Raw genomic sequence first — 11,783 nt, 5'->3', positions numbered from 1 at the left:
GTTTAATACTCTCAACAGTGAGGGACATGTCTTTTTATTTTATGCTGATACTTCTGGGTTTCCTACAGCTATCGTTACCTGAACTGATCAGTATAGTATTTTTTGTCTTTGTGTACGCAGTCAAATCTAAAATGGTTGATATGGCTGAGTGCTTTAGGGAGATCATTGTTGGATTTATTGAAATATTTGGGAGTCACGAACGTTTGTGGAAAGTTAAGACCAAGGATTAGAGTGATTGAGATAATAAAGAGGCTGCTTATTATTCTTTAACAGAGGAAACCGGCAGTTAACCCTATGAAATAAAGGGAACAGTTACGGACGTAAACAGATATTTATCTGTCTCCATGTACGTTCGCAAGTAACTGCGTTGGGTTCGTACTGTAACTCGTGATTTAAATGAAAATATGGAAACTGCTGGCGTTTAAGGAGCCACTATGTAGTTGCGAACATAGACCGCAGTAGAGTCTTTTGCGTTGTGAGCTAGTGTCCTTAACTGAAATATCCTCACGACGGGGAAGCTACTTACAGCTGAAATTTCTTTCCTAGACGGACAGAAGACGAACCAACAGTAGAATGAACCTGTGTCGAGTGGACGAGCGATTTTTGCGGCGATGTATTGCATGTACCGACATCTGCACAGGAATCTGCGAAGCTACATAGCTGCGTGGAAACTGCCGCCTGTTTTGCGTTGATGTGTCAGAGATGCCTTACAAGTACTTTAATTCTAGTAGGAATATCTTTGGAATTGCAAGTTTGTTTTGAAACATTAGCGGTGTGACAAAACTTACGTTTGACGTGTGTGGGTGAAGCCTGTATACCTATGCAACAAATGTAAACATAACGTCGTCGTCAGGAAGACATTTGGCAAGGTATGCTAGTAAACTCTTCTTCTGAGTTACAGCGTAGTGAAACTGTCTGACGCTCGTTTACTGAATAAAACCGGCAGAATGAGGTTGTAAGATGTGTGGAGCGAACAAAAATATTTTGTGATAGTAGCAGCACTGCCACAGCGATAACCCGGTACTGATGATATAAATTACAGTGAACCTTTGCAATAGCTAAGCATTTACAACTATTGTTTCTGTTCGTTTTATATCCTGTTATCAGTATAAAGTTGGGAACACCGTATTCTCGGAGCTTCACATTACACAATCACGTACTTTATCACATTTATCATTTGAGTTACATCATATTTGTAGTTCTTTTGGGACCTGTACGCCATCTGTAGTATGGGATAAACGGTACTTCATTTACGGGCAGCAGTCATCATTTTGTAACCTTGGCATCTGTCCGAATGGTACTATTCGATCTGCCACCACCATCGTTGCTGAACAAATGCCATTAAACTGTCCCCAAGCCTCAGCATCTGAAACTTACCATCCACCATCACAAAAGACGAGCGGAGGTTACTTTCCCATAATTCCATTCTATACCCTCAAAAACATGCAAGGAATGAGTACTCACCTTCACAATGGTTAGCCTGGTACTGTTATCTAATTTTTAAACATCACAAGACGCACCGAATGTTGGACACAATAAGAAAACAACAGTGAGCAGTGTTATTTTATTATTAGCTGTGTAACAAGATAAAATAAAGAAATCGTTAGCCGGAGGAGATAAAATGTCCTGTTTCCTTCTCCACAGATGAAGCAAAGTTATTAGTAAACCACTGTGTAATATAATAAATACTTCATTTTAAGATACAATATTCCCAAGAGAATAGCAAAAGTCATACTCATACATAAAAAGGGATCTAAAGATGGTCCTAGCACTACTCTCCAGTTGCATACTATCTGTATTCAGTAAAATATTTGTATATGCATGGCTGCCTGACTAAATTAATTTCTTAGAAAAATATAACATTCTTTTTTTCTGCTCAGTATGGTTTCCAAGAAAATGAAACTGGTGCTGATGCCATATATGAATTCCTTGATACTACTCTACATCCTGCCAACAACAAATGCCTACCTGTAGGTGTCTTTCTTGGCCTCAGAGAGATCTTTGATGTAATATACCACAACATATTCAATCTTGCAAAAGTTTGATTAATATGAGATATGGGGAACTGCCCATGGCTGACACAGAAGTTATCTCAAAGACCAAGCACGATATCTTCTTGTAAATCAGGAAGGAATCCTAAATGTTGTGTTCTCATCTGTACAAGTGCCACAGGTCTCAGTTTTAGTTCCCTTGTTATTTTTACTTTATATAAATGACATCCCCTCCACTCTGCCACTAGTAAGGCATTTCTGTTTTCTGATGATACTGATGCCTTTACTCAGATGCAGATGAATCTCTCCAGTCAGCAGTTAATAGAAATACAGCCCAACTAGACCCATGACTTGCATCAAACAGACTGCTCCTGAATGCAAAAAAGACAGTATGGGGTCATTCCCTGTCAATTCAACCAATTTGAGAAAATGTTCCAGCTGATAGTCTCAGATTTGGCAGAAATTTAGCACACCAATGCTACCAAGTGTGGAACACTCATGTACAAAATTTTAAGTTCCCCTGCCAATTAGTTCCAGAATTATGACTTGTGAAAGAACGTGGTGTGACCTGGAAATTGCAACCCACATCTGGCAATCTATCTTCAGACCCAACTTCAGGTCTTAATAACTTTGGAATTATTCCACACAGTGTAGTGAAATTTTTACAACCCAGTAACATCCACTTAGAGAACACACTCTATGAATCAAAACACCAACAACATATTTCTGAGGGAAAATAAAAAATTCCAAAATGTGATTAAAAAAAGTGTACTACGTTAAAAGGTACATATTGTAGGTGCCCTTTATGCCAAATATAATTCACTTAAAAAGGGTATAAATATTTTTTGTGCTACCACACTTAGAAAATCCATGTTTTTCAGGTAATTTTCCAAATTTTTATATTTTCGTGTGCATGTAACTCAGTTTTTTGTGACTGATATGGGCATGATGAGTTCTGTGTGTGTTTAGGCCACATTAAGCTGACCACAAAAAATTTATACCCTTTTTGAGTGAATTATATTTGGCATAGAGGGCACCTACAATATGTACCTTTTAACATATTACACTTTTTTTAATCACATTTTGGAATTTTTTATTTTCCCTCAGAAATATGTTGTTGGTGTTTTGATTCATGGAGTGTGTTCTCTAAATGGATGTTACTGGGTTGTAAAAATTTCACTGGACTATGTGGAAGTTCCAAAGTTATTAAGACCTGAAGTTGGGTCTGAAGATAGATTGCCATATGCGGGTTGCAATTTCCGGGTCATGCCACCTTCTTTCACAAGTCATAATTCTGGAACTAATTGGCAGGGGAAACTAATACTTTGTACACAAGTGTCCCACACATGCTAGAATTAGTGTACTGGATTTCAGTCAAATCTGAGGCTATGAGCTGGAGCCACTGGTTGAACTGACATGGAATGACCCTATGCTCAACCTTCCCACTGTTGAGAACAGAACTCCCCGGGTTCCAACAATAGCACTAAGTGACGCATCCATAACACTGACATATTCACACAGAAAAACCACATGGACATGATTAATTCCAGGCTAAGCAAAGTCTCCTGCACTCCACTCAGTGAGGGATGAGTTAAATGCCAGCATGTTGACATATATGTATTATGCTCTTTTCTGTTCATTATTATGCTATGGATCATTTTGGGGGGAGGGGGGATCATAGTATTGAAACAGTGATATTATTTAAACTGAAAAAAAAAATCATTTGGAACAATCCTGCACAAATAAAAATGAGAAACCTGTAAACCACTTTTAAAAATGTAAACATAATGCTTCTCCCTAGTCAATTTAACAAACATCAATAGACTGTAGAGGAATGTAGACAGTCACCACCATGACACAATGGTAAAAAGTTGATAAGATTAGTGCTCACTTCTTTAAACTGTATAGCAATAGTGTTTAATATGTGAGAATTGAAGTGTACAATTGTCTCCCAAAATAAGTTGAAAAAATAGTCAAAAGCCAACAAAATTTGAAAAAAACTTAAAGAGCACTTCTAGCAAAGCATTGCTTCTACAACACACAAGACTTTCTGGAACGTGATCTGTCATAAATTATACATTTTGATTATCTTTCAAAACTAAACTTTTTTGTTATAAGTATAACCTATTGCCCATTAATGAACTTTAACTGACCAGCATTGTTATTCAAGGTTACTATTACATTATTATGAACACACATGGGTAACTCCATGTCAATTCAATGCAGCACTCAACCCATACAGATTTGGTGCATTCAGTGACCCAGATAAGAGAAGAAAAACCAGCAGTTTGCAGAGGTGTATGACAGTTGTGAAGAAAGTTACAGATCTGTAAAGTTTGGAAATTGTGTGAAATTTATGTGCATCTGTCTCAGCATAAATGACTATAATTCTGGTTGTAATCCAAATACACCAATGAAACTTTTATTACTAAAAAGCTAATTGAGAAGAGCTTTACATTGATATGCAATGTGGCAGGTTTCTAAGAATTTCCACATTCAAGGTCATTGACCTTAACCTTTGACCTTGAATAACTCAAAATATATCATCCTCAATTATATATGCAACTATAAGTATGCTAAATATCAAGATGGACACCAAAGGCATCATGGCCCAATTTTTTTCTGTGTCATTACATTAACTAATGCAATAATCAGCAGTGTGTGTGTGTGTGTCATTTATTTATTCCTCTTCAACAGTTCATCAATGGTATAGAAGCAGTTGTAAAGGAGATATGATTTCAGTTTATTTTTGAAACTACTACTGCTGCGTGTCAGATATTTTATTTCATATTGTAGTTTGTTGCAAAGTTTTACATCAGCATATTTTATCACGTTCTGTGGCAAAGATAGCATAAGTAGAGGATAGTGTAAGTCTTTCTTTTCTCTGGTATTATAATCATGAATGTCACTTTTGTGTATAAACTGGTCCATGTTGTTGAGAACAAATTTCATTACTAAGTAAATGTACTGTGAGGATGTTGCGAGAACTCCTAACCTTAAGCAGATACCTACAGGATGTGCGGCTGTGAGCCCCAGACATTATTTTAACTGCCTTCTTTTGAGCAGTGAATACTTTCTGGCTAAGTGTTGAGTTACCCCAACATCGTATTCCGTATGACATCAAAGAGTGAAAGTATGCAAAGTATGTTAGCTTGCTAATTTCTATATCCTCAAAATTAGCAATTATTCTGATTGCAAAAGTTACTGAACCTAGTCATTTTAGGGGATCCAAAATATGAATTTTCCAATAAAGATTCTCATCTATATGTACACCCATAAAATTAATGTGCTCTACCCTGGCTACTGACTTCTGTTGATGTGTTACAGTTATTGGAGGAACTGTACTCCTCATAGTAGAAAATTGAACATACTGTGTTTTTTCAAAGTTCAGTAACTTTTTCTAAGACATTATTTGCATCATTTTCAATTGGAGTTTCTTATACTGGATTAATAATGATGCTTGTATCATCAGCACACTGTGTCAGTTTAGCTTCTTGTCTCAGATAAGAAGGGAGGTCATTCACATACATCAAGAACAGAAGGGGACCCATGATCAAACCCTGTGGAACACCTAATGTAATTTCACCTCAGTTCGATGAAGTGGAAGTGGAAAACTTCCTTAAATCACGTAATCCATATGAAGAAACTTTTTGCTTCCTTGCTGTGAACAGCCAATCAGGGAGACTTTATTTTTTTCAACCAGCCACCATTAGCATGTCTCATGGATGTGGCTTGTTTACTCAAACTACAGTGTACATGTGTTGTGAAGTAGTTTTTGCAGGTCAAAATTGTACTGTTACTATCGATTTCAAGGAGGAGGTCATGCAAGAGTACAAAAGAATTTGAAAAAATTCAGGAGTGTCCTAATGTATTGCTAGATGGTAAAATTTGCAGCAAGTCTAGGACGTAAATATCCCAAAATGCAGCTGTGCTTATTACTTCTAGAGAGGATGTTAGGTGAAGATGAAATAACCTTGGCTCTGGCACTGGATTCTTTAAATATTAACATCCAGTTTTTAGACAAACCACTTGTGAAGAAAAAGAGGGTGCAGTGTGAGAAGAAGTACACAAAGCAAAAACTGAAATGGTTGTCTCGGTGTTGGAGCATATCTTTGTGGCACAGCTGGAAAAAGAGGAGTGTGAAAAGCCCAATAAAGACTGTAAGTGTGGCAAGACACAAATTTTGACATTACTTCCCAAGAACCGCTGAATAAGGAAAACCATGAAATAATTTTCCATTTCACATTACATGATTTGAAGAATAAAACAGATAGAAGCACAACATGGCATACTAGTGACATCAGATCCAAAGCCAGATAAGACGTGTTGTGAAAAAAAGTTCAGTTTGTACCTGATTTTTGCTGTGATCTATGTGATGCCAGGAAGAAAAGACTGTGTGTCTGTGAAAGAAAATGGAATTAGAGTATATAAGCAGAAACAGTGAATTCTTAAGGAATTGTATGCATATTTCAAAGGTATATACCCAAATGTAAATGCTGAATTTCAAGATTTTTTGAGTTGTGACAAAAGCAGTGCCTTTGCCAGTGGTATCCAATCCATACTGTTTTTTTGTGGGTCACACCAGAATTTTAAGTTAAAGGATGAAGGATATGAATTGAAAGAACTAACTATATGTGAAGAACACACATCACCATCATTAAAGTGCTGTGTAGCATTTGTTATGTGCAGTCCTGTATTTCCAGCATGTTTCTTAGGTGCATATCCCTGTCGTCCAAGTTTTACAAGAGTGACTTATCTTTTGAGCTGTTTGGTACCAACTGCATTGACAAAATTACATACAAGTGTTGGTTAACAGTAGGCAGGGTAATTCTGGAGATGATAACAAAATCAGTAGACTATTTCATTGAGCGGTTGGCATCAAGTTTACAGCAGTTACTATGGCATTACAGCAGTGTCCGATTCCACCTATCTGCTTTGACCCATGACATCATCAATATAGCGGAAATGGCTGCTTCCAGCGTATATAAAATGATGATGGTGATGTCACTACATACATACGCCGACAAACCTGAATAAAAATAAAAAATGAAACTAACAAGGCAATCATGGAAAATTGGGGGTTAGGCCGGGGACAAACTAATTATACAAAATGAAAAAGTACCCCAACATCCCAAAACAAATAATATCAAAAAAATTTAAATTAGAGAACTCTGATGCACTAACAGAACCACAGCAATTGGACAGTTCCCTTGACCTATATAGCTCAACTGTACATATCAATACAAAAAAAACAATGTGTATTACCCCAAAAAGGGGAATTGGACATTTCCCTTGTCATATACAGCTAAACTGCAGCTATCGATACCAAAAAACCAACTCAAAAACCCAAATACCCCATATTCACTACACCAGTTAAAACACAACCAACCTACCATAAATATACAATACACAAAACATCACAATTACTGTTGAATAAAACCAAAACAAAAATTACTTGCCAACAAAAACCTCCTACAATACCGTCATATCATCACCCATCTGTAAATGCAGTGATACTTTTGTGAACTTCACTGTCATGTCCATACCTGGAAAAAAAAAAAAAAAAAAAAAGATTTCTTTCCGCGCAACAAACTCCAAACTAATCAGACCTAATGAAAATGCCAAACATGTAAACAAAATAAAAAAGTTAATAGTTCACTGAAAACTCATCTGCAACACATGTTATCACATCAACTACCTAAACTCAAAACCACGTTTTCACGGTGACAACGAAAACTCAACTGAACTCAATACCATTTGTTAAACTCAACATGTACACATCCACCATCAGAGGGCACTGTCACATATAACAACACGACATCCAGAAACACAACCAACTCAAAAATTCAGTACCATAGTGATGTTACACACCACAATACATCACAGGTCAAAGCAGAGTTATGGAATCGGATGCTTCCATTGACCTCTTACTGCCACACATACGTATCACTCAGCAGCAACCACAGATCTTTAAAATCACTAAAGAGGAACTTAGAGTAAATAAATATCGTGTTGTTTGTTATTTTGTAGAGAATTACTCCTTCAACATTCAGGGTGAAGTACAGGGATTTCACTGGTATAATTCGCAGGTTACAAATCACCCATTTGTAGCTTACTGCAGAGATGCAGATACTAGTGAAATACTTCATGTGTCGTATGTGGAAACATCTGATTGCCTTCAGCATGATACAGTGTGTTTGCGTGTGTGTTCTTTCAGCACAATTTCTTAAAATGTCACTTTCAAACTCCAAAACACATTTACTACATTTTGGATGGATGTGTTGCCCAATAGAAAAACAGAAAGAATTTCATGAGTTCTGTCCATTCATAAGGAAGAGTTTGAATGGCATTTTTTTGCTACAGCACATGGCAGAGGAACTTTTCATGAGGTTGCAGAGGCTGTAAAGAGATTAGTCGTACTGGCCAGCCTCAAACGACCTTACGGAACTGTTTTGACACCATGACAGTTGTTTCAGTGGTGCAAAGATAATATTCCTCTATATGTCTTTGAGTATGTGTCAGTTTCTCATCACAATTAAGACATTGCCCAGCTGAAGCAACATTTCAAGAATAAAAGCATGATTCCAGGTACCCATAAGCTTCATTGTGTAATACATATTAACAAGGGTGTCGTAAAAGCAAAGATATAGTGTGCGTATTTAGTGAGCAGACAAGAGATTGCTATGTGGAAAGAAATGCTGGTAACAGACAGATGCATTTGTTGCAGCCACATTTTCACTTAGAATCATTGCAAATTGTGGGGAGAGACATATCAGTAAGTTGACATATTTTGCATATTTTCAGTCTGTAATGTCATATGGAATAAGGTTCTGGAGTAACTCATCTTTAAGAAAGAAAATCTTTATTGCGCAAAAGTGTGCTGCAAGAATATAATGTGGTGCTCACCCCGATCATCTTGTAGACATCTGTTTGAGTTAGGGCTTATGACTACTGCTTTACAGTATATTTATTTCCTCATGAAGTGTTGTTTTTTGTGTGTAAATAATCCACTTCAGTTGAAAGAGAACAGTGATGTACATAATTAAAATACCACAAGGAAAATTAAAATTCATCACTTCATGTTAAGGTTGTCTTTAGCACAAAAAGGGGTGCTCAATGCTGCAACAAAAATTTTGATCACTTATCCAGTGATATAAAATGTCTGGCAGACAGCAGAGTAAAACTTGAAAACTGAGAAAGTTTCTCCTTGACAACTTCTTCTATTCTGTAGAAGAATTTCTATTACTGTAATGTGCAGAAGATGGTGAGTAGGACTTACTAGCTCACAACATCAGTATATATTTTTTCTTATTGAGGAAAGAACCTTAGAAACATAGAGAATGTAACCATACACTGATAAGCCAAAACATTATGACCACTGCCCACTGTGGCATTGGATGCCACTTGGTGGCATTGTGAGTATATGACACAGTAGAAAAAGTATGTAAGTGGAGCAGACGCAGATGGGAGATCACCCTAGCAAAGGTATGGGAAATCCACTGAGATAAGCTACTTTGACAAAGGGCAGATTATTATTATGTAGAGCCTGTGAATGAGTATCTTGAAAATGGTGAAGCTGGTCAAAAGTTCACATGCTACTGTTGTGAGCATCTACAGAAAGAGGTAGAAGGACAGAAAAACTACCTCTAGGCGCGAAATGGTTGGACGTCCACGACTCTTCTTACAACATGGGTTTCGGAGGCTTGTCTGCTCTGTAAAGTAGGGTGGTTGGTGATCTGTGGCATCTCTGCTGAAAGAGCACAATACTGGTGCATGCACAAGTTTTTTTTTAAAAAAAAAAAAGCACACTGGTCATTGTTCATTGTTAAACATGGAGCTCCGCAGCAGACCACCCATACGTGTCCACATGTTGAACGACACTGTCAGTTACAATTCCAGTGGGCATGGGACAATCGGGATTTGACCATCAATCAATGGAAATGTGTTGGCTCTTTGGGTGAGTCACATTTTTGCTACACTAGGTCAATGGTTGTCACCACAAACTCTGTCATCGAGGTGAATGACAGCTCAAAACGTGCAGTGTGCCATGTATGAAGGCTGGTGGGAGCAGTAGTGTGCTGTGGGAGACATTCTCTTCTGCTTGCATGGGACTTGTGGTAGCAATCAAAGACACGCTAATAGCTGTATAGCTGTGAATCACTTGCATCCCTTCATGCTTGTTGTCTTCCCTGATGGTGATGTCATCTTACAGCAGTATAATTGTCTGTGCGTCTCAGCCAGAACAATGCTACAGTGGTTTGAGGCGCATTATAATAAACTCATATTGATGTTTCGGTGACCAAATTCATGTGATGTAAATCCTATGAAACCCATCTGGGTCGCTATTGGGTGCCATAAGTGCATACTCAAATCAGTGGGCCACCATTTACATGAATTGTGTGACCCTTGCATAGGTATCTAATGCCACATACCTCCACAAACCTACCAACAAACTGTCGGATCCCCGATATGCAGAATCAGTTATGTATTTCATTCCAAAGATTGACTGACAAGCTATTAAGCAGGTCATAATGTTTTGGCTCATCAGTGTATGTACAAATTAATTTGCAATTTAAATGTAAAATGACTCATTCCACATCATTACGGTCTATCATGCAAAATGATCCATGGGACATGAAACTGACTAATTGTAGGACAGTCATTGGTTAGTTGTGTATGTCTTACAAATTTAACAGATGAGGTACAGGCCAGCTTCTAGCATTCTTATAGACCATCTCCATCATTTGTGTTTCCTGCCATACCGGATACTTCTGTTATCAGAAGATGTGACATTCTCACAAGAGTAGATCCAGTGATACAAACTGGAAGGACATACTCTGTACTTGCAACAGATCTGGTGAACATTAAAAATTTAATTGGCAGCTTGTGAAACAAGATGTAACCTCATTTTGTTACCTTTTCATTGAAGGTACACGATAAATGGTTCGTAATACAGTTACAGTAATATAAACCATATTTTTGTACAATATTACTTATGATTTTCTTAAAAATAATTCGTGTTCAATTTTATGTGCTACCTTCTGCATTTCGAAAGTGTTCTGATGCTGAAGAAAATAAAATTTTTGGGCATGATGGCTTTGGTGTGCCGTCTTGATATTTACAATGTTTATAGTAGCATATTGGAGCTACACAATATATATATTTTTTAAAAAATTACTGTGGTGTTTTTTGAGACATTGAAGGGCAAAGGTCAAGGGCAATTATCTTGAATGTGGAAATTCTTAGAAAAACACCCTGTTATAGGCTTGAAAAAGTAAATTATAACAGATTTCTTGAGAGCTTTTTGTATGTTTTAGTGAAATATTTCCCCTACAGTCTGCCATAAAAAATTGACAAGCAAATTGAAATAGATAATTGCTGGTATAAAAGTGTCAAGTGCCAGAAAAAGAGAATTACATACTGAACTAAAAAGTAATACAAATTTAGATATTGTAAACTGTGTAAAAAGGTATAAAACTGTATTTGGAGGGGTGGTAAAGGCAACAAGACAAATGGTACACAAAATATTCATTCTGCACCATACAAATAAATCAAAGGCAGTATTGTCAGTCGTAAACTCTGAACTTGGTGTAATAGATGACAGTCCACAGGTTTTCGTAATTAAGATAGATGGCAAATCCAAATCAGATGTTAATGTAAGTGGTTACCTAGGTAATGTCCAACCCATCAATTTCAACCAGGATAACAGGCAAGTTCTAACTACATTTCAATGAATTACAGTGAAAGGTGTAGAAAAGGTAGTAATCTCCCCCAAAAATAAAAATTTGACTG

General features: G+C 37.0%; 1 protein-coding gene across 2 annotated transcripts in view; it reads left to right on the top strand.

Moving 5' to 3' along the window:
- The first annotated feature begins 734 nt into the window (after positions 1-734).
- The window catches only part of LOC126470027 (uncharacterized protein KIAA2013 homolog), a 159,306-nt gene continuing 148,257 nt past the window's right edge, over positions 735-11,783 (top strand). Inside the window, exon 1 of one of the 2 annotated variants that reach the window (XM_050097513.1) lies at positions 735-869. The gene's annotated coding sequence lies outside the window, so the exon portion shown is untranslated. The remainder of the gene's footprint in view (positions 870-11,783) is intronic. The other variant, XM_050097514.1, reaches the window with a different exon arrangement.

This window comes from Schistocerca serialis, chromosome 3 (genome assembly GCF_023864345.2).
Source record: "Schistocerca serialis cubense isolate TAMUIC-IGC-003099 chromosome 3, iqSchSeri2.2, whole genome shotgun sequence".
In the NCBI taxonomy this organism is placed as follows: Eukaryota; Metazoa; Arthropoda; class Insecta; order Orthoptera; family Acrididae; genus Schistocerca; species Schistocerca serialis.
This window is presented reverse-complemented; position numbering and strand designations above follow the sequence as displayed.